At 44.1% G+C, this 27644-nt stretch overlaps 1 protein-coding gene and 1 non-coding gene across 2 annotated transcripts in view; one reads left to right on the top strand and one right to left on the bottom strand.

Annotated features, from left to right (window-relative positions):
• LOC126293535 (neuropeptide F-like) overlaps positions 1–27644 on the top strand; it is a 579895-nt gene that overhangs the window by 298651 nt on the left and 253600 nt on the right. The window lies entirely within an intron of this gene.
• Positions 11195–11268, bottom strand: Trnam-cau (transfer RNA methionine (anticodon CAU)). The gene has a single exon. It is a non-coding gene; the product is annotated as a tRNA-Met (tRNA).

The raw sequence follows: 27644 nt of genomic DNA, 5'->3' as shown, positions 1-27644 counted from the left end.
CTGTGGTATCGTGCGAAGCTGCATGGGCAGCTGTACCTGTACACGCCGTCCAAACTCTGTTTGACTCAATGCCGAGGTGTATCAAGGCCGTTATTACGGCCAGAGGTGGTTGTTCTGGGTAGTCATTTCTTTGGATCTATGCACCCAAATTGCGTGAAAATGCAATCACATGTCAGTTCTAATATAATATATTTGTCCAATGAATACTCGTTTATCATCTTCGTGTAGCAACTTTAATGGCCAGTAGTGTATATAGGGACTGTTTTCAAAGTACCTATATATTACACGACAGACAACATCAAAACTTCCATAAAGCCTTTTGTGAATGATGCTGTTGTGTATAGAGATGTCGCAAGGGCAGAAACTTGTCGCAATGGAGGAACACTTGCAGACAATCGACGCTTCGTGCGTGGACTGGCAACTGACTCTCAAAATAAACAAATGTAGCTTACCACCTATACACAGACAGACATACAAGGTATTTTACGATTGAACGCTTGCAGAACAATCACTGGAAGAAATTACCTCCATAAAATATCTAGGAGTGTACACACGGAGCGACTAGAAATGGTTTAATCACATACATCCAATCGTGGAGTAGGCAGATCCCATACACAGATTCAGTAAAGAATCCTCAGGCTATGCAGTCCATCAACAAATGAAGTAGCTTAAAGAACACTCATTCGACCATTACTTAAATACTGCTCCTCAGTCTGGTACCCATACCTGATAGGATAGATAGAAGAAATACAGAAGATCAGAAGAAGAGCTGCACCATTCGTTACGGATTCATATAGTAAACGTTAAAGCGTCAAGATAATCCCCAGCCAGTTACAGTGGCAGAGGCTTTCCGCATCGTGGTCCGGTCTACTGTTAAAATTCCGAGAGCGTACGTTCCTAAAAAAAGTCTACATATATATTTCTTGCTCCTACATACATCTCGCGGAAAGACCACGATGATAAAATTGGAGAGGTATTCGAGCCCACATAAAGGCTTAGCGGCAATCGTTCTTCCTCTCGTGATTGGACGAGGGTATGGGTGCAACTGACACTGGTACACGAAGTGCCCTCCGCCACACACATCTAGGTGGCTAGTTGCAGATGTAGCGTAGCTTCGACTTTTTTTTAATTGGTGTATTAAATTGGTTACAAGAGCAGAAGAAGTGCTTCACAGAACAAGAAAAGAAGTTGATATGCTACATTGACGTGCTGTATTGACGACCATAACAATCCATTAGTAAAGCCACTGCGAGTATAGCATTCGAGTTTAAAGCGAATCCGGCGTCGTCAATCAACGACTAATTGATTGCAATTACGACAAATCGCTATTGCTTACCTTAATCACACTAGCAACTCTCTTGAGCCACACACACAAACAGACACATTTACACACAACCAAGTCTCGCTTACAATTTAGCACCGCCATCGACGGGGAAAAGAGTATCCGGAAACATATTTTTTTTTCCTTTTCTCTTTTTTTATGCGGATTATATTTTGCGTGTCCTATTAACAAGCGACAGGCAATTAAGCCGTGACTCGTGTAGCGGGAGTGCTAATTATACACAGTTTCGCAGCAATTCAGCCGAAAACCTCGTTTTGGATATTTATTTTTCAGTTGTTATAATTGTTTTCCACTTTTAGTGTGACACCGTGAAATCAGGGCAAACGAAATTGTGGGCTGTGCCTCCACGACCCCCGCTTAACGCTCCAATATTTCTGTTGCCATAACGCCGACCTACTGTTTTGTCTCAAGGACATATGATACTCTTACGACTGTATTTTTTTTTTTTAATTTTGCTGCTGAAATTTAGGACTTATACAACTGTCAACCTCTTACAAACATGGAAGACAACGGAATCAGGAAAACGAAATGGAGAGACAACTACAGTATGGAGAACAAACCCGAAAGTAGGGGAGGTAAATTAGTCTAACTCTCGTCGACAGCGATGTCATTAAGAGACGGAACACAAGGTCATATTCATCCAAGGATGGAACGATATCGGACGAGCCCTTTTCAAGGGAATTTGCGTGGAGGAATTAAGGGAAATTACGAAAAACCTAAATATGTTAGTAGGCTGTTTAGGTTTTTATGTTGGTAACGCCACGTAGCGCTCTGCATGAAAATCGCTGACTGCGCTGTGTGCAGTCTTTGGCTAGTTGGACTCATTGTTGGAATATTCGCTATTGTAGTGTTGGGCAGTTGGATGTGAGCAGCGCGTAGCGGTGCGCAGTTGGAGGTGAGCCGCCAGCAGTGGTAGATGTGGGGGAAGAGATGACAGAGTTTTGAGTGGTTACTATAGGCGGAAAAAAAAGTAAAGATGGTTGTTATTAATTGATAGATACATATGATGACTTTTGATCATCATTAAGGTAAATACGTTGTTTGTTCTCTATCAAAATCTTTCATTTGCTAACTATGCCTATAAGTAGAGCCTTCAGTACTTAGAATCTTTTAATTAGCTGTATTGCAGTAGTCCGAGTAACGAAGATTTTGGTAAGGTAAGTGATTCATGAAAGATACTGGTTAGTGTTAGTCAGGGCCATTCTTTTGTAGGGATTATTTAAAGTCAGATTGTGTTGCGCTAAAAACATTGTGTGTCAGTTTAGTGATGATCAGAATAAGTAAAGAGACAAGTGTCTGAATACGTTCAGTTTTACTCAGCTGCCTCTGTATCAAGTAACGTAGAAGTTTACCTGCACAGTCATTCATAATTTTTCTAAGGGGACGTTTCAAACCAAGATGGCCTGAACTTGCGTCCACTGTGCAGACCGCAGTGCCATCTCGCTGGGTAACTCGTGAACCTGTTGCCACCCACGCACAGCGAAAATGATCTTTATCGCACGTTTAAACTTTCTCGAAATTATTGCTTCTTCTGATGTTTGAATGGAACGTTCTTCACACTAAACAGTACTACATGCGCTACGTAATCCATACGTACCGGTCGCAAGTTCGAATCCTGCCTCGGGCATGGATGTGTGTGATGTCCTTAGGTTAGTTAGGTTGAAGTAGTTCTAAGTTCTAGGGGACTGATGACCTAAGCAGTTGAGTCCCATAATGCTCAGAGCCATTTGAACCATACGTACCATAAAAGTGCCCTCACCATCGGGCAACAATCGCAGTGGGGATAACAACCACCTAACTATGATATTTCAGGAGATATGACGAGATCGACCATGGTATGCGTGAAAGATTGCCGCGTCATGCATGACGTTTAATTAGTTCTGTGTTTCTAAATGGTCGTACGGGCAAGTCGCTACCTCGGAGATGCTGTGTCCCGTCGCTCGTGCACCGACTGTAACTCCACGTTCAAATCCACGTAAATCTTGATACCCTGCCATTTTAGTGACAGATCCAACAACTGTGCCAGACACTTGTTTTCTTGCACTGGCGTTGTGGACCGAAGCGCCGTATTCTGCCTGTTTACGTATCTCTGTATTTCAATACTTATACCGTCCGGCCCCGGTAGCTGGTGGTGTGTATAAGGGGATTGCACAGTGGCCGCTGTTGAGTGATCATTGTGATTTAGGGCAGACTTCAGTGCGAGATGGTTATAATAGTCTAGACCAGTGGTTCGTAACAGGTGCTCCGCTATGCCAGAGGAGTCCGCAAGATGCTACTAAAATAAAAAATATATTAATTGTATTTCGTATGATAACAGATTTTCTTTTGTTTGGCCGCATCCTGCTTGAGCAGAGCTTTAGCGAACGACAACTTCTGCGTCTAGCGTCTTCCTAGAGCCAACTGACACTGGCACATTCTAGCGCAAAACTAGAATTAGATAGAGGCAAATAGTTCTGCTGTATGACGCTAGACTGCGCGCGCTGCCTCTTTGCAGCTGACAACTGACAGTCACTTTAGACAGAAACTCGTATTTCAGACGACAATCGGCCGTTGTTAAATTATTGCCACTGCTTTCACAGGCCGTGTTTTTACATAGTCAATATTCTGTATCAAAAGAGTAGTGTTTGTAAAGCGTTGTTCTTCGCGGAGGCTACAATTCGCGTAGTTAAAAATGGACCGTTGGTTTCAATTCATACTCAGTTTTTACTTTTTTTAAGGAGTTTGTTATACTAAACACCCAGATTTGAAGACGAAGATTTTGAGCAAATAATCAAAAATTTAACAATAACAATGATGACTAAATGGAAAAACTTTTAAGCTCAATATTTTTTCAATAATGAATATGTCAGTGTTTTTTTCGAAGAACCAAAAATAGAAAACGCATAAAAAGACTCTTGATTTGACTTTTTAAGGTACCTGGTATTGTGATATGACAAGGTACCAATCATGCTCGCTGAGGGGGTCCTCGAGAAAATTTTGTTGGGAGCGCCTGGTCTACACCAAGACACGTTTCTCGAAACCTGGCAGAAGATCCAGAGAGATTCTGGTCGTAAGATAATATCAAAGACAGTGCTGCCAAAGTAGAGTTACTAAACACAGCCTCCCGAATTACCTTCACAAACGAAGACGAAATGAATATTCCAGAATTCGAATCAAGAACAGCTGCCAACATGAGTAACGAGAAGTAAATATCCTCGGAGTAGTAAAGCAAATCACTTAATAAAAGCAAGTCATCCGGTCCAGACTATATACCAACTACGCTCTTTTCAGAGCATGCTGATGCATTAGCTTCATACTTAACATTCATATATAACCGTTCGCTCGACGAAGGACTGGAAAGCTGCATAGGTCACACCAATATTCAAGAAAGGTAGTAGGAGTAATCCAAAAAAGTCGATATGCAGCAGGACTTAGCAACATATATTGTGTTCGAACATTATGACATACCTCAGTTGTGTGACTAGATTTCTGATTCCCTGTCAGAGAGGTCACAGTTCGTAGTAATTGACGGAAAGTCACGGAGTAAAACAGAAGTGATTTCTGGCGTTCCGCAAGCTAGTTTTATAGTCCCTTCGCATGCTCCTTATCTATATAAATGATTTGGAAGACAATTGAGGAGTCGTCTTAGGTTGTTTGCAGATGAAGCTGTTGTTTATTCACTGGTAAAGTCATCAGAAGATCAAAACAAATTGCCAAACGATTTAGAAAAGATATCTGAATGCTGCGGAAATTGGCAGTTCACTCTAAATAACGAAAAGTGTGAGGTCATCCACATGAATGCTAAAAGGAATCCGCTAAACTTCGCTTACACGATAAATCAGTCTAATCTGAAAGCCGTAAATTCAACTATATACCTAGGTATTACAATTACGAACAACTTAAATTGGAAGGAGCACATAGAAAATATTGTGGGGAAGGCTAACCAAAGACTGCGTTTTATTGGCAGGACACTTGGAAAATGTAAGAGACCTACTAAGGAGACTGCCTACACTACGCTTGTCCGTCCTCTTTTAGAATATCCTTACCAGATAGGACAAACCGAGTTCATCGGAAAAGTTCAAAGAAGGGCAACACGGTTTGTATTATCTCGAAATATGGGAGAGAGTGTCACTGACATGATATAGGATTTGGGCTGGAAGTCATTAAAAGAAAGGCGTTTTTCGATGCGACGGAATCTTCTCACGAAATTCCCATCATCGACTTCCTCCTCCGAATGCGAAAATATTTTGTTGACTCCGACCTATATGGGGAGAAACGATCATCACGATAACATAAGGGAAATCAGAGCTCTTACGGAAAGACATAGGTGTTCGTCCTTCCCGTGCACTGTAGGAGATTGGAATAATAGAGAATTGTGAAGGTGGTTCGATGAACCCTCTGCCAGGCACTTGTGGTTTGCAGAGTATGCATGTAGATGTAGATGTAGACCACCAGAAGGGAGGATCTTCGTATCGTTCTTCAAGAACTTCGCATCCGCAGCTATTACTTGATAAGGAGTAGTGGAATCCCGGCAACCTTGTGTGTGATTCCGCTTCCTTAGTCAGGGACTATGAGCAACCAGACTTGAGAATTACCGTCCCACATGTAGGCTGGCGGTAACATCACAACGCAAATGGCTCCGCTTGGAGTGGTTAGTGTACCTGTCACCTGAGAGGCAGAAGTGGCTTCGAATCGTGGTTCAAATGGCTCTCAACACTATGGGACTCCACCTCTGAGGTCGTCAGTCCCCTAGAACTTAGAACTACTTAAACCTAACTAACCTAAGAAACAGCACATACATCCATGCCCGACGCAGGTTTCGAACCTGCGACCGTAGCGGTCGCGCGGTTCCAGACTGAAGCGTCTAGAAGCACACGGCCACACCGGTCGGCTCGAATCGTGGCCTTGGTAAAAAAAGTTTCACACTTCACTTCAGTCTACGTATGCACATCATAGAGGTTTGAGAATTGAAAAACTCTCCAGAACTGTATATTTTCATTTGTTTGAGGGTCCTCTGAAGGTACAATGGGACGTCAGAGACATCCTGTGTCCTTTTATGCGACTGTATCACTGAGGCATTTTTCAACAGGACAATGCCGTGGCCGGAAAGCATGAATGGCGTTACACTGTGTTTAATGATGAATCGCTGTTCTACAGCACGCTGGACGACCGTCATGGGTGAATGTGGAGACAATCTGGGAAGAGGTGCAGTGTTTTGGAGACTCACAGCGGTATTACTCCTGGATTCGTGGAGTAGAGAACCGTAGGGTATTTCTTCACTGGCCGCGCGGGATTAGCCGAGTTGTCTCAGGCGCTGCAGTCATGGACTGTGCGGCTGGTCCTGGCGGAGGTTCGAGTCCTCCCTCGGGCATGGGTGTGTGTGTTTGTCCTTAGGATAATTTAGGTTAAGTAGTGTGTAAGCTTAGGGACTGATGACCTTAGCAGTTAAGTCCCATTAGATCTCACACACATTTGATTTGATTTCTTCACGGCACAGCCATTAATCATGGAGGGAGGCAGTCTTCAGTAGTCTGCTCAGCTGTACAAAGCAACAGTGCCAGAGTGGCGAAGTTGTTATCCCGTCTGCCTAATAGTCAGAAGACCCAGTTTCTAGTGTCGCTGGTACTAATTTTCGTTCCTCACTTCAGTCTGCATATGGACATCATAGACAATTGAGACTTGAAAAGGTGTCTGGAACTACAGAGTTTCATCTGATTCAAGCACCAATGAATGGGTTTCAGGCAGCACACCCCGTTTCTTTCGATGCCGACGTGCTAATCCAATACAGCTGGAAAGCCTCAGCAGTACTGTTCGAATTTAGGGGGAATACCAAATGGGCTGAAGAGTGGTTGGGGATTTGGATTGAGGAGGGAAGCGTGCTAGGGTACTTGGATTTTTTTTCGGGGGGGGGGGGGGGGGGGGGAGGGAGCGAGCAAACAGCGACGTCATCGATCTCATTGGATTAGGGAAAGATGGGAGAGGAAGTCGGCCGTGCCCTTTCAAAGGAACCATCCCGGTATTTGCCTGGAGCGATTTAGGGAAATCACGGAAAACCTAAATCAGGATGGTCGGACGCGGGACTGAACCGTCGTCCTCCCGAATGCGAGTCCAGTGTGCTAATCACTGCGTCACCACGCTCGGTGCTAGGGTAGTCTGCCGAAACTGATCGAAACCACTGTGCCAGGGTGGCGTAGTGCTTAGCGCACCTGCCTTGAGAATGGGAGAAGTGGGTTCGAATCCTGGCCTTGTTAAAAAAATTTCATTCGTCACTCCAGTCTGCATATATACATCACAAATGTTTGAGACTTGAAAAACTCTCCAGAACCACATATTTTCATTCTTTTTTTTAAATTTGTGGTAAGTTCCTGTGGGACCAAACTGCTGAGGCTATCGGTCCCTAGGCTTACACACTACTTAATCTAAAACTAACGATAAGGACAACAAACACACCCATGCCCGAGAGAGGATTCGAACCTCCGACGTGGGGAGCCACGCGAACCGTGACAGGGCGCCCTAAACCGTATGGCTGCCCCGTGTGGCCATTTATTTATTTATTTTTCCTTTTTAGGAAACTCTGAAGGCACAATGACACAGACACCCTGCGTTCTCATGTCTTACCTCTGATTCGACTGTATCATGGTGCCATTTTTCAATAGGACAGCCGGCTTCTGTGGCCGAGCGGTTGTAGGCGCTTCAGTCTGCAACCGCGCCACCGCTACCGTCGCAGGTTCGAATCCTGCCTCGGGCATGGATGCGTGTGATCTCCTTAGGTCAGTTACGTTTAAGTAGTTCTAAGTTCTAGGGGACTGATGACCACACATGTTAAGTCGCATAGTGCTCAGAGCCATGTTGAAACTTTGGTTAGAAGTCTGACTACCTTGCTGTATTGTTCCTATTTTAATGTTTCGCTTTATTGATCCTGATCCTAAGCTATGGAAGAGTATAGGACATTTTAACTGTGAGAACTTTAAGGTTTAGTTACCTTCCATTTTGCTTAGTAGGAAGATTTTTAAAAATAGGAGTGACATATGTGTATGTTGTTTTAGCTCATGAGTACGGCACGTTATTCCACGTCGGCTTATGCGCTCCCAGTAAATTAAAATTTGCATCCCACTCACCGAAAAGACTCAAGACCCCGTCTCCCAGTTAGAAGTTTTACTACCGTTCTGTACTGCCCCTGTTCCAATATGTTCCTTTACCACTCTTAGCGCTTAACATGCAACTTTTCTGTAACTTGTTTTCGTTTTGCATGTAGATCACTAACTCAAATGAAACGATAATTAAATCGAGACCCTACGCTCTCGAAAGGCGTTGATATACATCAACGGGGACAGTTGATAACGTGTGCCCCGACCGGGACTCGAACACGGGATCTCCTGCTTATATGGCAGACGCTCTATCCGTCTGAGCGAACGAAGGCACAGAGGATAGCGCGACTGCAGGGATTTTTCCTTTGCTCGCTCCCCGTGAGACCCACATTCCACACACAACATTCGTAGTGTCCCTGTCCATTACACTCATTACTCGCGACAGACAATTTTACCGAGTCCCAAAGGAGATCGGGCAATGCGTGTGCATCCAGCACAGAAGAAGAAGAAGGTCACTGGCCGGTTAGCCTTGACTATGTGGAGATGGTATCTGTTCTTTCTGACATGTCCTAAAGAACAGATGCCGTCTTCATACTAATTCAGATTGTAAGCGGCCGGGCCTTTTGGCCTCGCGTTGTTCTGCTCGTCAACAGATGGCAGTACTTTTGCCACTCTGGTTCACCGGTTTCGTTCCCCATTCGCGTTCGCTCCTCCGTGCTCTGCGCTCGCCCGTGTTACACCGCGTCCTGTGCTCGTTCACCGCGGCGCTCGGGGTCACAGCACAAAGCGTAAGTGTCCTGGTGTTCGTCCCATACCTTACGAACTGGCAGCATGCCGGAGTAAATGTCGCTGAACAACTTCTCCTAATCAGTAAACCGAAAAACCAGTTCAGAGTCGCAAATTTTACTTTGTTTTCATTCACTCGGTGACTAGTTTCGGGCTGAGACCCGTTTGCATATGGTCCTAACATAGTCAAAAATGGTATTTCCGAAGATACGAAAACCATGTCAAAAATGTGCAACGAACAGTTACAGCGCATATACCATTTTTGTCTATTTATTAACATTTATATGCAGCGACAGCAACTGATATTGTTTATATAAGAACACACAGCCTACAGTTGCAGGTTAATTTTACCGTTTATATAGGTTTCAACGTTAGTGATAACGTCTTCTTCAAAACCTGCAAAAAGTTAATATTATAATATGCTAGTAAATTATATTAGATATGGTCATCCTACAACGTGTAGTACTTACATAAAATATTATTTAAATGTTTGCCTGAAACAAGCCATGTGCTAAGTCAACTTATAAAACTTGATGCATAACCCTAAGGTTACTGTCACTTCTATTGAACAAGCTGTAGCAAAATCACTTTAAGCCCGTTGTATGGGCCTCGTCGTGTGACTTTACACTGCGGACTGCGAGAGCTTCGCGGTCTGCCTCACAGAGGGAAGCGTTCGTGCGCGAGACGTATAGAATCAAACTCTTTATTACGCACGCTCCAGGTAACATTTTTGCTATCAATTAATTTTATACTTCACTATTGTAAGTTAATTACAGTATCCAGCATAACTACGTTTTACATTCTACTACAGAGCCTTATAAACTGACCAACAAATACTCGTATGAACATCTGTAGGAAAGGTTCTGTTATAACAGAAACTATAATGGTCACATGCATTATGAATTACTGTAAAACCTAATATAGGCTGGAAGCCTTCGAAGTATGCCCTATTTTTTAGATACAGTTGATCGTTCAGTAAATTGCCTCTACCTGTAATTAGGTGTGCATAAATTTGCAGTTCCTCAAGCGTGTCGAGTCTGTAGCCCTTGACTTCATGATGTAGTAGCTCTATATCACGTAAAGGTCTAGGTGTATGAGCCATTTGCACCAGATGTTCCGCAAAGGCTGACCCCCGTGTTCATACGCCCTTTATTGGAAGATGTTCTTTAAACCTTACTGCTATAGCTCTGCCTGTTTGACCTATGTAATAATATGGGCAATCATCACACATAATCTTATATACGCCTGATTTCGCTGACTTATCAACGATAAAGTTAACCTGCAACTGTAGGCTATATATTCCTATATTTTTGCCTATTTTACGATTATTTGAAAAGTGGTTCAAATGGCTCTGAGCACTATGGGACTCAACATCTGAGGTCATCAGTCCCCTAGACTTAGAACTACTTAAACCTAACTAACTTAAGACATCACACACATCCATTCCCAAGGCAGGATTCGAACCTGCGACCGTAGCGGTCGCGCGGTTCCAGACTGAAGCTCCTAGAACTGCTCGGCCATCGCAGCCGGCGATTATTTGAAAATGGGTCTCAGCCAACAATTAGTCATTGAGTGGATGGAAAAAAACTAAAATTTACAACTTAGCACTGGTTTTTCGGTGTACATTCCACGCTTCTTAACCCAGGCAGTCTTCCGTTGTAGCGTTTGGTATTGCTCTGCCATTGACTTTGTTTTAGAGCTGTTTCCTAAAATGTTATAAAGTACTTCTTTTTTGTTATCTCATGAGTGTTACTGCGTGTAAAATTTGATGACTTCGGTCTCTTGCCTACTTTCAGTACCACAGTTGATGATGGGCATGTAACAGCGTCTAAGTACTGAAAAATAATTTTTAAAAAAATGAAGATAGTAACTGTTCTCGAAAGAACAGATGCCATTGATGACTGTGCAGCTTATCTAGAATAAATGATAATTAATTGAAACCCTTCAAGCTACCGACAGGTGTTGTTGACATACCTTGATGGGGACAGCTGAAAATGTGTACCCCGACCGGGACTCAAACCCGGGATCTCCTGCTTATGTGGCAGACGCTCTGTCCATCTGAGCCACCGAGGTGACAGATGAATAGCGCGCCTGCAGGGACTTATCCCTTGCTCGCTTCCCATGAGACCCACATTCCCAAGTGTCCACCATCTACGTACGTTATGTTCCTAATAGATAGATTGCCCATCCACTAGGAACATTACGTATATGGACAGTTGGGAATGTGGGTCTCACGGGAAGCGTGCAAGTGATAAGTCCCTGCAGTCACGCTATTCATCTGTGTCCTGGGTGGTTCAGATTGCCGGCACTGTAGCTCAACGTGTTCGGTGAGAGGGTTAGCTGCCCTCCGTAATAAAAAAAACTGAGTTAATTGATCAACAATGGACTTAAACGGATGTCTTGTGGCGTCCGCCCCTAGCAGATGCAACGAACGAAAGCGAACAAAATTAGATTTTTTAAAAAAATGGATAGAGCATCTGCCTTGTAAGGAGGAGATCCCGGGTTCGAGTCCCAGTTGGGGCACACATTTTCAGCTGTCCCCATCAAGGTATATCAACAACACTTGTCGGCAGCTGAAGATTTAATTAATTATCATTTTTTTTTTAATTCCTTCAACCGAAGTGGTGGTTTCTCTTTTATAATGTTCAGTTGCGGATGTTCCTCCGGCAATATTGTCTGTGCTATAGATAGGGTTCAGAGTTAATCGAATAACTTCCATTGTAGTTGAGAGTGGAAAATTATCAGCAAATAACTGGGCAAAAGCGTTATTATGACAAAGAGAAGCTGAAAAAAGTGCTTAAAATTGAGTCTCAAACTTAACCACATCATTTACAAAGACAGACGTAATGTCCGATGGGATACCGCAATCACTGGTTATACAATGTTACTTACAATCCGTCTTGAGTGCAAAAAAAATTTTATTCACATGTAAATAAATATTTTTGCAACCAAGACGGATTATAAGTAACATTATAAACCTCCACAGACGCACAGGTTTATGCATACAGATATCTCCCTTCGATATTCTTTGTGAAATAAGCGTATTAGAAGTATGGTAGCTTGTAAGAAGGAATCGCCAGTAGCGGTGTACACACAAAGATGCCGACTGGCTTTTTTTTAGTTTTTTCTGGGGGAGAGGTGAAGGGAGAGGTTCAATTACTGATTCTCGTTAATGAGCGCCGCTAATAAACTCGGAATCAAATAAATGAATAGCATTGTTTCCGGAGCCCTCACGGCAGTGATCAAACTGGTAATTATGTGACATTTGCAGGACACGTGTTAAGGGCCATTCACCCCTCGTCGTATAAATAAAGCCTGGAGCTTTCAGCGTTCCTGACTGATCCAATTACGTAGCACAATTGGTGGGATAGGATTTGGGAGGGGGGAGAGGGGGGAGGAGTGAGGTAGGGGAGGGGAAAATGGGATATCGGTGATTATCACTGCCCTGATATCTGCGTCCCGAGTTTTGCGGAGAACAGAATTTCTGCTACAGAGGAGTTGGAAAGCAAACGTTGATTTACAGCTTTCTCGGAGTATTAAAACATTTATTCGCGAAGCGTTTTAGGCAGAATAAAGCTTCTACATCAGAACTGTCCCTCAGATTTCTGCATCACAGGTGCATCTACATTCTGCAAACGTCTGAAAAGTGCTTTTTCTATTTATTTATTTTTTTATTTTTTTATTTGTTCCACCAGTCTTCTGCTGCTAGTCGGGAACTCCTCACCTGTGCAATCTCTTCACGTCAGAGCAGCACTTATACCTTCTACCCAACGTCCTCATATATTTCTTCGATACACTCTATAGTGGAGAGCGGTGGGCTGTAATGGAAAGAAGATATGAATTTCTGGCCAGACGAACATAGGTTAATATCAACAGCAGAAAATGTTGCATCGGATATGTGATTAGTTACGAATAGGGAAAGTATACGTGACAACGTGTTACTGTGATACCATTATTCACATCAGAATCGTCAGCGAACCAACGCCCACTAAAATAGTTCACGCACATTTGGCTGGTGCATACCTTCTACCGTTTTACCGTACGGTTAACGAACACAGGTCTCGTTTAAAATTGCTTCGAGCCCGTGGAGGTGTACAGGTATGGAGACAACCTCATGAGTCCATGGACTCTGCATGTCAGCATTTAATGGTGTGGGGCATGGGCAGCTGGAGTGATATGGGACACCTGATAGGTCGAGATACGAGTCTGACAGGTGACACGTACGTAAGCATCCTGTCTGATCGCCTGCATCCATTCACGTCCATTGTGCATTCCGACGGACTGGGGCAATTTTAGCAGGACAATGCGACACACCCCACACGTCCAGAATTGCCACAGAGTGACTCCAGGATCACTCTTCTGAGTTAATACACTTCTGCTGGCCACCGGATTCCCCAGACACGAACATTATTGATCGTATCTGGGATGCCTTGCAACTTGCTATTCAGAAAAGATCTCCACCCCGTCGTACTCTTGCGGATTTACGGACAGCCGTGCAGGATTCGTGGTGTCACTTCCCTACGGAACTGCTTCAGACGTTAATCGAGTCCACGCCACGTCGTGTTTCGGCACTTCTGCGTGCTCGCGGGGGCCCTACACGATATTACACAGGTGTACCAATTTCTTTGGCTCTTCAATGTACACTCCTAGAAATGGAAAAAAGAACACATTGACACCGGTGTGTCAGACCCACCATACTTGCTCCGGACACTGCGAGAGGGCTGTACAAGCAATGATCACACGCACGGCACAGCGGACACACCAGGAACCGCGGTGTTGGCCGTCGAATGGCGCCAGCTGCGCAGCATGTGTGCACCGCCGCCGTCAGTGTCAGCCAGTTTGCCGTGGCATACGGAGCTCCATCGCAGTCTTTAACACTGGTAGCATGCTGCGACAGCGTGGACGTGAACCGTATGTGCAGTTGACGGACTTTGAGCGAGGGCGTATAGTGGGTATGCGGGAGGCCGGGTGGACGTACCGCCGAATTGCTCAACACGTAGGGCGTGAGGTCTCCACAGTACATCGATGTTGTCGCCAGTGGTCGGCGGAAGGTGCACGTGCCCGTCGACCTGGGACCGGACCGCAGCGACGCACGGATGCACGCCAAGACCGTAGGATCCTACGCAGTGCCGTAGGGGACCGCACCGCCACTTCCCAGCAAATTAGGGACACTGTTGCTCCTGGGGTATCGGCGAGGACCATTCGCAACCGTCTCTATGAAGCTGGGCTACGGTCCCGCACACCGTTAGGCCGTCTTCCGCTCACGCCCCAACATCGTGCAGCCCGCCTCGAGTGGTGTCGCGACAGGCGTGAATGGAGGGGCGAATGGAGACGTGTCGTCTTCAGCGATGAGAGTCGCTTCTGCCTTGGTGCCAATGATGGTCGTATGCGTGTTTGGCGCCGTGCAGGTGAGCGCCACAATCAGGACTGCATACGACCGAGGCACACGGGGCCAACACCCGGCATCATGGTGTGGGGAGCGATCTCCTACACTGGCCGTACACCTCTGGTGATCGTCGAGGGGACACTGAATAGTGCACGGTACATCCAAACCGTCATCGAACCCATCGTTCTACCATTCCTAGACCGGCAAGGGAACTTGCTGTTCCAACAGGACAATGCACGTCCGCATGTATCCCGTGCCACCCAACGTGCTCTAGAAGGTGTAAGTCAACTACCCTGGCCAGCAAGATCTCCGGATCTGTCCCCCATTGAACATGTTTGGGACTGGATGAAGCGTCGCCTCACGTGGTCTGCACGTCCAGCACGAACGCTGGTCCAACTGAGGCGCCAGGTGGAAATGGCATGGCAAGCCGTTCCACAGGACTACATCCAGCATCTCTACGATCGTCTCCAAGGGAGAATAGCATCCTGAATTGCTGCGAAAGGTGGATATACACTGTACTACTGCCGACATTGTGCATGCTCTGTTACCTGTGTCTATGTGCCTGTGGTTCTGTCAGTGTTATCATGTGATGTATCTGACCCCAGGAATGTGTCAATAAAGTTTCCCCTTCCTGGGACAATGAATTCACGGTGTTCTTATTTCAATTTCCAGGAGTGTATTTACATAACATCAAATATTACAGAAATTATTTGTGTTAATATCATGGGAAAGTCCCACAATCGTTTAGAAACATGTAGATGAAAAAAAAAAATTCGTTTACAGCACGACACCAACTGCCTGCCAAATAAATCTCAGTTCAATGACGTGGCGCTTTAAACGACTGCGCTCTGATACGAAACCGACTCTAACTACCACGTACTTTATATTGCGGTTTTCTAAAGGCTTCAATCGCTGAAATGTTATTGCCTGACATTTAGTTATAAGAAACCCTAACAAGAACGACACGTTTTCATCATTCTCCCATGGATCGTTTTAATCAGTAGAAAAATGAATTTGACAACAAGAGAGAAGGCGGTACATCATATAAGAACAAACCAAAACTGCAGTTACAATTAACAAGTCCAGTGATCCGCAGCGTCGATGAATTCCTGCCGGCCGCGGTGGCCGTACGGTTCTAGGCGCCACAGTCCGGAATTGCGCGACTGCTACGGTTGCAGGTTCCAATCCTACGTCGGCCATGGATGTGTGTGATGTCCTTAGGTTACTTAGGCTTAAGTAGTTCTAAGTTCTAGGGGACTGATGACCTCCCATAGTGCTCAGAACCATTTGATGAATTCCTGGACCTCAGAGTCATGCTCGAAACCATCTTCTTCACGTATTCACATTGAAGAGACCTCCAAATGGGTCCAATTTGAGTTGATCAGCTGTTTCTAAGTTAATTTTGTTTGCGCTTGAGGCAACGTTAAGAATGAGTTACCCGACAAATAAGTTAATAATCATTTTGTACATTTCTGGAGTCACTTTACCGACTTTCTCACGTTCTTCAAAGTCACCCACGTTTTTAACCAATTAATGGCATATTATCGTGTTTTGTACAAATGACTTTAATTTCTCCATATATCTAGACGCAGCGGCATGACTCATTTTTGGATCTTCAGTGTGGCTACAGAGAAACACAGTCTCAAAAGACGAGGTAGAAACTGCAATCTTCGTCTCATGAAGAATTCAGATAAATTTTTATGCACATTTTATGAAGGATATAGGTTCCCTCTCTTCGGCTGTGGAAGAAGTACGTCTATATCTTATACGGTCGGTGTGTAATGCCAAACGCGCTCTTCCGTAACAGACACTATACGGAAAAATATTAATAAAATCGACAAACTGCAGTGGCGTATTCCTAACTGGATGTGAAAGAAGAAATGTTCTATGAACGTGTTTCTGAAAATGTACGGTGTGCGTGCAACGACAAAAAATCGTTCCGGAACAACCTACAGAGCTGCATCGCGTCCACGTCACAACAGATGTTGAATTCGTTGCAGGCGGTAGCGATAGTACACTACTGGCCATTAAAATTACTACACCAAGAAAAAATGCAGATGATAAACGGGTATTCATTGGACATATATATTATACTAGAAGTGACATTTGGTTACATTTTCACGCAATTTGGGTGCATACATCCTGAGAAATCAGTACGCAGAACAACCACCTCTGGCCGTAATAACGGGCTTGATATACTTGGGCATTGTTTCAACAGAGCTTGGATGGCGTGTACAGGTACAGCTGCCCATGCAGCTTCAACGCGATACCACAGTTCATCAAGAGTAGTGACTGGCGTATTGTGACGAGCCAGATGCTCGGCCACCACTGACCAGAAGTTTCCAAATGAATGGAGATCTGGAGAATGTGCTGGCCAGGGCAGCAGTCGAACAATTTCTGTGCCCAGAAAGGCCTGTACAAAACCTACAACATGCGGTCGTGCATTATCCTGCTGAAATGTAGGGTTTCGCAGGGTTCGAATGAAGGGTAGAGCGACGGGTCGTATCACATCTGAAGTGTAACGTCCACTATTCAAAGTGCCTTCAATGCCAACAAGAGGTGACCGAAACGTGTAACTAATTGTGCCCCATACCATCACGCCGGGTGATACGCCGGTATGGCGATGACAAATACACGCTTCCAATGTGGGGTCACCGCGATGTCGCCACACACGGATGCGACCATCATGATGCTGTAAACAGAGCCTGGTTTCATCCGAAAAAATGACGTTTTGCCATTCGTGCACCCAGGTTCCTCGTCAGGCTCCTGTCAGTGATGCAGTGTCATGGGTAACCGCAGCCGTGGTCTCCGAGCTGATAGTCCATGCTGCTGCAAACGCCGTTCAACTGTTCGTGCAGATAGTTGTTGTCTTGCAAACGTCCTCATCAGTTGACTCAGGGATCGAGACGTGGCTGCACGATCCGTTACAGCCGTGTAGACAAGGTGCCTGTCATCTCGACTGCTAGTGATACGAGGCCGTTGGGATCCAGCACGGTGTCTCGTATTACCTTCCTGAACCCACCGATTCCATATTCTGCTAACAGTCATTGGATTTCGACCAACGCGAGCAGCAATGTCGCGATACGATAAACCGCAATCGCGATAGGCTACAATCCGACCTTTATCAAAGTTGGAAACGTGATGGTACGCATTTCTCCTCCTTACACGAGGCATCACAACGACATTTCACCAGGCAACGCCGGTCAGCTGCTGTTTGTGTATGGGAAATCGGTAGGAAACTGTCCTCATGTCAGCACGTTGGAGGTGTCGCCACCGGCGCCAACCTTGTGTGAATGTTCTGAAAAGCTAATCATTTGCATATAACAGCATCTTTTTCCTGTCGGTTAAATTTCGCGTCTGTATCACGTCATCTTCGTCGTGTAGCAATTTTAATGGCCAGTAGTGTAGCAGTTGCCATGCAGGAAACACATAATCGTACTTCGGCTTGTAACGTGTGGGAGGGCCACTTGGCAGCTGTTACTAGGGTTCCTCTGAAAATCCTGTGGATATACTTTCCGCCATCTCCCTGCAACTTAGTCTATGTGAAAGGTCCCATGACCTCACAAACGCCCAAAAAGGGCTTGAATATCTGTTGCGATGTCGTTAGTGTCCATGTGGGTACTTGTTTTGGTGCAGCAGTGCTGCCTCTCGGCCGTTTCCATCTGCTTGCCAGTAGAGAAACACGATCTCGGCTTGTTTACGGCATGAATACCGGACCGTTCTACTGCGTCAATCGCACAGCCTGCAACATACAAGAAACACACGGCACGTGCTAAGAGAAACTGTCATTCGTCAGCGCCATCTACAGTGGCAACGATGCACTCCCAGACACAGGTTCATAGGACCTTTCTCTGACTATTTCCAGTCAGGAAGTCGTACTGTATTTGTAGGAAGTTGCATGAAGCTCTTTGCAGCTTCCGTATGTCTCGTTGGCCCCTAATGGCTAGAAGTGACTTCACAAAATTCGTAGAGAGCCATGTTAGCTTTAGCTACACTCGTCCCGTGTGCCGACGACTTTACACTGGTACAGCGCTATTTGTCATGCTGCTGGGAGACTGTGAAGGAAACTGCAACTCCCCTCCTGGGTTGCCCGAGCCCCGCAGCCCATCAGAATAACTTGCTTAACTTGTTCTGTCGCGCAGCCCTCAGGATGGAAGTGCATCCCGCGGCCGGAATATCAAGGAGGCGAGATGTGCCACCTCATCCACATACGTCTATATGACTACTCAGCAGTTCAGCCTCAGGTGCCTTTCAGATACTTCATCGAACATATTCTGCACTATTTTTCTACCTTTCCACTTTCCGACGGAGTGCGGGAAAATGGAACGCTTAAGGGGACCACACCATTCCTGTATAACCCATGTTAATTTAGGCAAGTATTTGACCCATTTCTGAAAAAAACTGTTTGATACAAAAAATGGTTCAAATGGCTCTGAGCACTATGGGACTCAACATCTATGGTCATCAGTCCCCGAGAACGTAGAACTACTTAAACCTAACTAACCTAAGGACATCACACAACACCCAGTGATCACGAGGCAGAGGAAATCCCTGACCCCGCCGGGAATCGAACCTTGTGATTACATTTTCACGCAATTTGGGTGCATAGATCCTGAGAATGCTGTGATATACAAATGATTAGCTTTGAGAGTTCATACAAGGTTGGCGCCGGTGGCGTGCTGGCATGACTAAAGTTTCCAACCGATTTCTCATACACAAACAGCAGTTGACTGGCGTTGCCTGGTGAAACGTTATTGTGATGCCACGTATAAGGGGGAGAAATGAGAATCCGTACCATCACGTTTCCGACTTTGATAAAGTCGGATTGTAGCCTATAGCGATTGCGGTTTATCTTATCGCAACGTTGCTGCTCGCGTTGCTCGAGATCCAATGACTGTTAGCAGAATATGGAATCGGTGGGTTCAGGAGGGTAATACGGAACGCCGTGCTGGATCCCAACTTCTTCGTATCACTAGCAGTTGAGATGACAGGCATCTTATCCGCATAGCTGTAACGGATCGTGCAGCCACGTTTCGATCCCTGAGTCACCAGATGGGGACGTTTGCAAGACGACAACCATCTGCACGAACAGTTCGCCGACGTTTGCAGCAGCACGGACTATCAGCTCGGAGACCATAGCTGCTGTTACCCTTGACGCTGCATCACAGACAGGAGCGCCTGAGATGGTGTACTCGACGACGAACTTGGGTGCACGAATGGCAAAACGTCATTTTATCGGATGAATCCGGGTTCTGTTTACAGAATCGTGATGGTCGCATCCGTGTTTGGCGACATCGCGGTGAACGCACATTGGAAGTGTGTATTCGTCATCACCATACTGGCGTATCACGCGACGTGATGGTATGGGGTCCCATTGGTTACACTTCTCGGTCACCTCTTGTTCACATTGACGGCATTCTGAACAGTGGACGTTACATTTCAGATCTGTTAAGACACGTGGCTCTACCCTTCATTCGATCCCTGCGAAACCCTACATTTCAGCAGGATAAGGCACGACCGCATGTTGCAGGTCCTGTACAGGCCTTTGTGGATACAGAAAATGTTCGATTGCTGCTCTGGCCAGCACATTCTCCAAATCTCTCACCAACTGAATACGTCTGGTCAATGGTGGCCGAGCAACTGGCTCGTCTCTATACACTAGTCACTACACTTGATGAACTGTGGTATCGTGTTGAAGCTGCATGGACAGCTGTACATGTTCACGCCAACCAAGCTCTGTTTGACTCAAAGCCCAGGCGTAACAAGGCTGTTGTTACGGCCAGAAGTGGTTGTTCTGGGTACTGAATTCTCAGGATCTATGCACCCAAATTGCGTGAAAATGTAATCACAAGGTTCGATTCCCGATGGGGTCAGAGATTTTCTCTGCCTCGTGATGACTAGATGTTGTGTGATGTCCTTAGGTTAGTTAGGTTTAAGTAGTTCTAAGTTCTAGGGGACTGATGACCATAGATGTTAAATCCCATAGTGCTCAGAGCCATTTGAACCATTTGTTATCACAAGTCAGTTCTAGTATAATATATTTGTCCAATGAATACCAGTTTATCATCTGCATTTCTTCTTGGTATAGTAATTTTAATGGCCAGCAGCGTATTACCAAAAATATAAAGTTATTTGTGCAGAAAATATTTTTTGTGAACTTCCTGACGGGGGAATACTAATGAATGTAGAACCAGTGGAGGCTTTTTATGTTATGTGGCGTCTCTGAAAATTTCATTCATTTGTCTATGATAGTGTCTGATATAATGGGGCATATGTACTGAAAATTTTGGTTTGCGGGAAATTGACTTTAAAGAAAAAACTTTTGAAATTTGTTACTTCCAGTTAACTAAAACTGTCCTGCTGCATATGTTGGCCCTTCTTTGGCCTCTAGCAGGTCTTCCAGCTTCCTTTTCACCTTCCTGAATGTTTGTTTTGCTTTCTTGGCATTTTAGATGCACACCTGTCTGCGTCTGCTATCCTCATTTTGTCGCAATGTTGCAGTCGAATGATCATATTTTCACCAGGATTAATTCCCAGCTTTTTCAGTAACCCACACTTTCCACTATTACCACAATTGAATGTAATAACAGCGTCATTAACTCCTAGATTCATTTATGCATGCCTACAAATACAGTTTTACGATGGCGGTTCAAAATTATGCTGTTGAAACATTTATATGGGTTCTGTGTCTGCCCTTGCAGACATTTCCTTAGAAGGTCAGGATGATCCAAGTGTCTGAAAATAGGTTTCATTGCTGTAATAACAGCAGCAGGAATACTGTTGAGAATAAGATTCTCCAATTGCCTGAGCCCTATTGTATTTGCACCACGAATTTTCTCCTGATGGACATAATCCACGACATGGCTTATCATCGGTACAGGACTAATTAAAGAATATGGCCCAAACATCTCTCTTCATTGCCTCCAGATTTTCTCTATTTGCCTAATTGCCTGCCCATAGTATACCTGCAAGTTTTCTATAACAACTACTTGCAATCAAACTTAAACAAAACTATACCGCGTGTTTGATAGCGTGTTGTTTACCAACAGCAGAAAAAAAAAGAATACCGACCGTTGCATTCCAAGGCTAGCCAACACACTCGGGAGTAAAATAAAATCCCTAACCTAGGGGATATAAAGATCTAAAATAGATGCAGAAAAGTGGGTGACAGAAAATGGGCGTGGCACACAAACACGTGGCAGGAAAATGCTCTTTAAATGCTCGAAAAAAAAATTCAGAAAAATCCTTTTCACAGTGCTTAAATAAAACTTTAATCTATGGAAATATGATCGAAACCGAAAATTGATTTTTTTCAACCTGACCTACGGAGTGGTCCCCTTAAATCGTTCCGTGCGGGCTCTGCTTTCTCTTATTTTATTACGATGATCATGTCTCCCTATTTAGGTGGGCGTCGACAAGGTACTTTCATATTCGGAGGAGAAAGATGCAAATTGACGATTCTTGAAAAAATCTCGCCGAAACGAAAAACGCCTTTATTTTAATGATTGCCATCTCGGCTCCCGTATCGCATGTGTGGCACACTCTCCCCTATTTCATGATAATACAAAACGAGCTGCCCTTCTTTCGGATTTTCCAGTCTTCTACATCACGCTATCTGATGCAAATCCCACACCGCACAATAGTCTAGCAGAGAGCGGAAAATCGTAGTGTAGACAGACTCTAAGTATTCTGCCGCGCAGGGTATCTGCGCGGTCTTGGCGCTTTCTCACGGTTCACGCGGCCCTCCATGTCGGAGGTTCGATTCCTGCCTCGGGCATGGATGTGTGTGTTGTCCTTAGCGCAAGTTAAAGTTAGATTTGGTAGTGTGTAAGCTTAGGGACCGATGACTCGGCAATTAGGTCCTATAGAACTTACCAGAAATTTCGCAAAAAAATTTGTAAGTGTTCTGCCAATAAATCGCAGTCTTTGGTTCACTTGCCCCACCTCTGCGTCTACATCAACCTGATTACTGTGCAATTGACAATTAACTGCCTGCCAGTGTGCCCGTCGAACCACCTCCAAGCTGTTTCTGTACCATTCCACACTCTAACAGCACGTGGCAAAAACGAATGCATGAATCTTTCCGGGCGAGCTCTGATTTCTCTAATTTTATGATGATGACTATTTTTCCCTATGTAGGCGGTCGCCGACAAAATATTTTCACGCTCTGAGGAGAAAGTTGGAAATTTCGTGAGAAGATCTTGCAGCAACGAAAAACGCCTTTGTTTTAATAATGGCCACCCCAACTTCACAGTAAAACGAAACACGCTGCCCTTCTTTAGATTTTGTCTGTATCCTTCGTCAACCCTATCTGGTGAGGATTCTATACCGCTAGGAATACTCCAGAGGAGAAAGGAAAAGCGTAGTGTAGGCAGTCTCTTTAGTAGACGAGTTTGTAAGGTTTCTTTTTTTTTTAACATGTCTTTCCACGTTCGGATCGCTGTATATAACGAAACAAGTTGAGCACTCACGTCGTCGAAAATCCTGTTGCATTTCCGCCATACCTTGACCATTTTTAAAATTTGCTCTCATGCGACCTCTCGATCAGCGGAAGGCGATTTTGATGACCAGTAATGTTCATCCCCACCAATACCTAAAATCCTCTCGTTTCGCTGACGAACCCTCTATTATTAAACAATCGTGTGACGTTTAAAGTGGCTGATTCGTTTTGTTGTATGGTAATGTATAGTTACATTTACTGGTATTTTGTCTGTACGGTAATGTGAAGTTGAACGCGTGATTACAGAAACAGTTAAGCTGGTATTTAAGTTCATAAGAAATCTCATAATTTTTGAAAAGTGATCAGCAGTGCAAGAGCTAATCAGAAATGCAACATTAAACTGTTCACTGCAATGCTCCTGGTGGGAGTGCAGTCCGTTCTGTTAAATTATATAAAACTGTCGCGTTAGCAACAATGCAAGGAATCTAACTGCGAGAAAAGTATAAAATATAAACTAGGAAAAACTCCCTGACTGAAAGTTATATCACTGTCGAAATATTAATTGTATCACATGTAAATTATAGGCCGGCCGCGGTGGTCTCGCGGTTCTATGCGCTCAGTCCGGAACCGCGGGACTGCTACAGTCGGAGGTTCGAATCCTGCCTCGGGCATGGACGTGTGTGATATCCTTAGGTTAGTTAGGTTTAAGTAGTTCTAAGTTCTAAGGGACTGATGACCACAGATGTTAAGTCCCATAGTGCTCAGAGCCATTTGAACCATTTTTTGTAAATTATAGATGGCCTACCAGTTTGCACAATAAATACATGCTGTGCTGCTACTTTCTCCAAACTACTCCGGCTGCTTTTGCTATGGCACTTACAAAATAAAAATTTAAACTACTTGCAACGCAATTTGCAACGCGTGCTTTAAACTATACACACAATCACAAAACTTCTGTGTTAATAAATGTCATTACTGTAATGATCATGGTCAATTAAAGTTCTGTTACTGAGAAACTCGGGAAAGTAAAATTATATGTGTGGAGTTTGAAACGTTGTAACGCAACCTGATTGGCTGAGATGTTGCCCGCCGTTACCCAGATGCTATAGAAACTTTGCTTTCCCGTGCGACATCCAAACTATTGCCAAAATTACAACTTTCTGCTTAAAACTTAACCTTTACAATGTCGTTATTAGTCACACAGCAACTCAGATCTCTGAATCAGATCAGGATACGGCTTCCCTTACTTCTTCTTACTTAGTAATTTTGTGCACTCTTTATTAAAGTGACTGTCGAAAAGCCACCTTCATGCCATCAGGATTTTGTAAATGAAATTAATGTTCGTTGAGCTTTACCGCTGAGTAGCAGATGTTCATGTTTCACTAACAGGTGTAAATCATGAATTACCACACCGCCAATTTGGTATTGAATATATTGTCTCAGGACAACTCGGCAACATATTCTCTTTCTAAGGGAATAAATTTTGATGTAGCTTTGACTACCACATGAGTCTCGAATACATGGGAATTCTTTGGCATAGCTCATTTGAAGACATTTTTTATCATTCGATAAGGTGTGAAATGTGGTCTTTAAAACTGACTGCATGTTCCAATAAAAAACAATTTAATTACAGTTTTCAGAGTAGACCAACAAGGGAAGATAATAATCAATATCGCCTTCTTAAAAAAAAATGGCTCTGAGCACTATGTGACTTAACTTCTGAGGTCATCAGTCCCCTAGAACTTAGAACTACTTAAACCAAACATCACACACATCCATGCCCGAGGCAGGATTAGAATCTGCGACAGTAGCGGTCGCTCGGTTCCAGACTGTAGCACCTAGGACCGCTCGGCCACCACGGCAGGCGTCTTCTTCTATTTCTCTTTTCTAGAGCTGTAATGCTGTTCTAAAAGCTGAAATATTTCAATTTTATATTCGTGATGTTTCTAGATTGCAAACATATCACAAAAGTATTCTAGTTCGATTAAAAGCTTCATTCCCGCAAAGTGTTTGGAATCACGTGTTTATTTTCAAGAAAAGAGTACAGTTGTTGCGGTCAGTGATATGTAGAAGTAAATACATTATCACAAGAGCGGAACAGTACGACTGATATGTTTATTTGCCTCCCATATACATCGGAATTAACAGAAAGAATATTGGAAAATTTGTTTTTTACTAAATACGTAATAGTTTTTTTCATACGTTCCGCACCTTCATAGATGTGTTTGGTATGGGCTTACGGAAAGAATTTGATTCTATCTAATCTAATAGAAACCACACACGACACTATCTTTTGAAGCTGTAAAGCGTTTTTTTTTTGCATGCAGAAATGCGGCGTAAGTAAAGTGTTCTGAATAAACTTGTGTTGATTGGTGTCTATACTGTTACTTACGGGGAACGCATTATTACCGGAACACGAAATAACGATCAGCCGGAACTGCAGCGAGGAGGAAACGAAAAAAGTGTTTGAGAACCCGAGCTTTTATACACTAAGGGCGTTTTCTGAGGAACGTGAACGAAGACTACGGGGTGCAACACATGCAAATATAGTGAAAGAGGGTACTCTGCCAGATTATTGCGCAACTGAATAGTAATACACAGGCCTTCTTTAGGAATAGCCTACTATGAACAATTCGTATTAACTTCAGTACAAAGCACAGTCCTGTAATGAAGAAGCGTTCTGGAATAACCACGCATGGTTGGGTTCCCCGCAGAAGAGTACCTGCCCTACTTGAGTTTCCGGATACCTTCGCACGTTGCCCAGACAATTTCTGATGCCTGGCGCAAAGACATACGCTTAAATCTCTACAACCAGCAACCAAAGTATGAACTCCTCTTCATATTGGCAAGTTAACCGAATCTGTGGACTGGACGTGAAAGGTGTCGCAGCCACTTTGCATCATTCTATAACGAGGATACGGGCAAATGTCAATGCGTTCTGGAGAAGTTCTTCAGAGCTTTGGGTTCATATCAGCTAACTCAGATGAAAGATTTAAGGGGCGGTATTATCACAGTAACAGGTCGGCAAGACCACTCCAAAGCTGAAGACAGAACTTAAATACGAACCTCTGGACCCCACGTGAGGTTATTCTAACAGCTGCGCAGAGAAGACAAAGGAGACTAAGGTGCAAGAAAAATTCCTCGAGATACGGTATGGTTACGATCAGGCAGAGATTCCGAAATCAGATGTTGGATTGTAAGGCGTATCCAGGAGCAGGTATGAATACGGATCACAATTTAGAAATAATGAAGAGTAGGTTGAAGTTCAAGAGGCTCGTCCGAGATCACCAGTGCGGAAACACTGCAGTACTCACGGAAGATGAGACGCGTTTGAAGTGCTCTGAGCATGTAGATATTACAATAATGAACACCTCAGAAGCCAGTTCAGCTGAAGACGAATCAACGTCTCTGAAATAGGCGATTCCAGAATCTGAGCCGACAAACATAGTCATATGAAAGATACATGCGGAGAAACATTGTATAAAAGAAGAAACTGGAAGCCAAAGTGAAATGGCTGCCAGAAAAGTGTGAAGAGCTAGATAAAGAAAAGTCAAAACGATCATCGATGAAATTAAAGTCAAGGCCACCGACATTAACAGTGGAATGTAATTCCACGGTTAAGCTCTGAAGAGGGAGCTCCTAGGTGGAAAGAGTACATTAAAAGCGTCTATGAGGAAGTTTTGCCTCATGACTTTATAAAAGAAGGATTTTCATTCGATACCGAAGACATAGGGGATCCAGTATTACAGTCAGAGTTTAACAGACCTTTGGAAGACTATGATCAAAATTGGTAGAGCGCACAGAATTTCTAAAGTCACTGGGGAAAGTGGAAACAAAGCTACTTTTCAAGCTGGTGTGTAGAATCTAAGAGACATGCAAAACATCACCAAACTTTTTCAATGCAGTCCATCAATTCAGAAGATAGCAACGGCAGATAAGCGCGAGTATTGTCGCACAATCTTAACTACTCATGAATCGAAATTACTGGCAAGAATGATAGACAGAAGAATGGAGAAGAGGATTCTGTATGTGTTAGGGTTTGGCTTTAGGAAAGGTAAGGGCACCAGAGATGCAATTCTGACGTTGTGTTTGACAATGGATGCAAGAATAAAAAAAAAAAATCAAGACACATTCATAGAATTTACCGACTTGGAGAAAGCGTTCGATTATACATAATGGTGCAAGGTGCTCGGAAATCTGAGAAAATCGGGGTTCGCTATTGAGAAAGACGGGTAATGTACAATGTATACAACAACCAAAAGAGAATAAAAAAAGTGTGGAAGACGAAGAACGAAGTGAACGGATTAAACAGCCTGTCAGGAAGGGGTGTAGTCTTTTGCCCTTACTGTACAATCTATACGTCGAAGAAGCTGAGGGAAATAAGGTTCAAGAGTGGAATTAAAATTCGAGGTGAAAGGATATCAATGACACGACTGGCTGATGACTTTTCTATCATCAAAGAAAGTTAAGAACAACTGTAGGGCGTGTTGAAAGGAATGGACAGTATAATGATAACAGAATATGTAGCGAGAGTAAACCGAAGAAAGCAATCAAAGTAGCAGAAATGAGATTAGCGCTGTACATCAAAACATGAAGTAGAACTACACTACTGGGCATTAAAAT

This window comes from Schistocerca gregaria, chromosome 10 (assembly GCF_023897955.1).
Source record: "Schistocerca gregaria isolate iqSchGreg1 chromosome 10, iqSchGreg1.2, whole genome shotgun sequence".
In the NCBI taxonomy this organism is placed as follows: Eukaryota; Metazoa; Arthropoda; class Insecta; order Orthoptera; family Acrididae; genus Schistocerca; species Schistocerca gregaria.
Note: the sequence above shows the minus strand (reverse complement) of the source record. Positions and strands in the feature narration are given on the sequence as shown.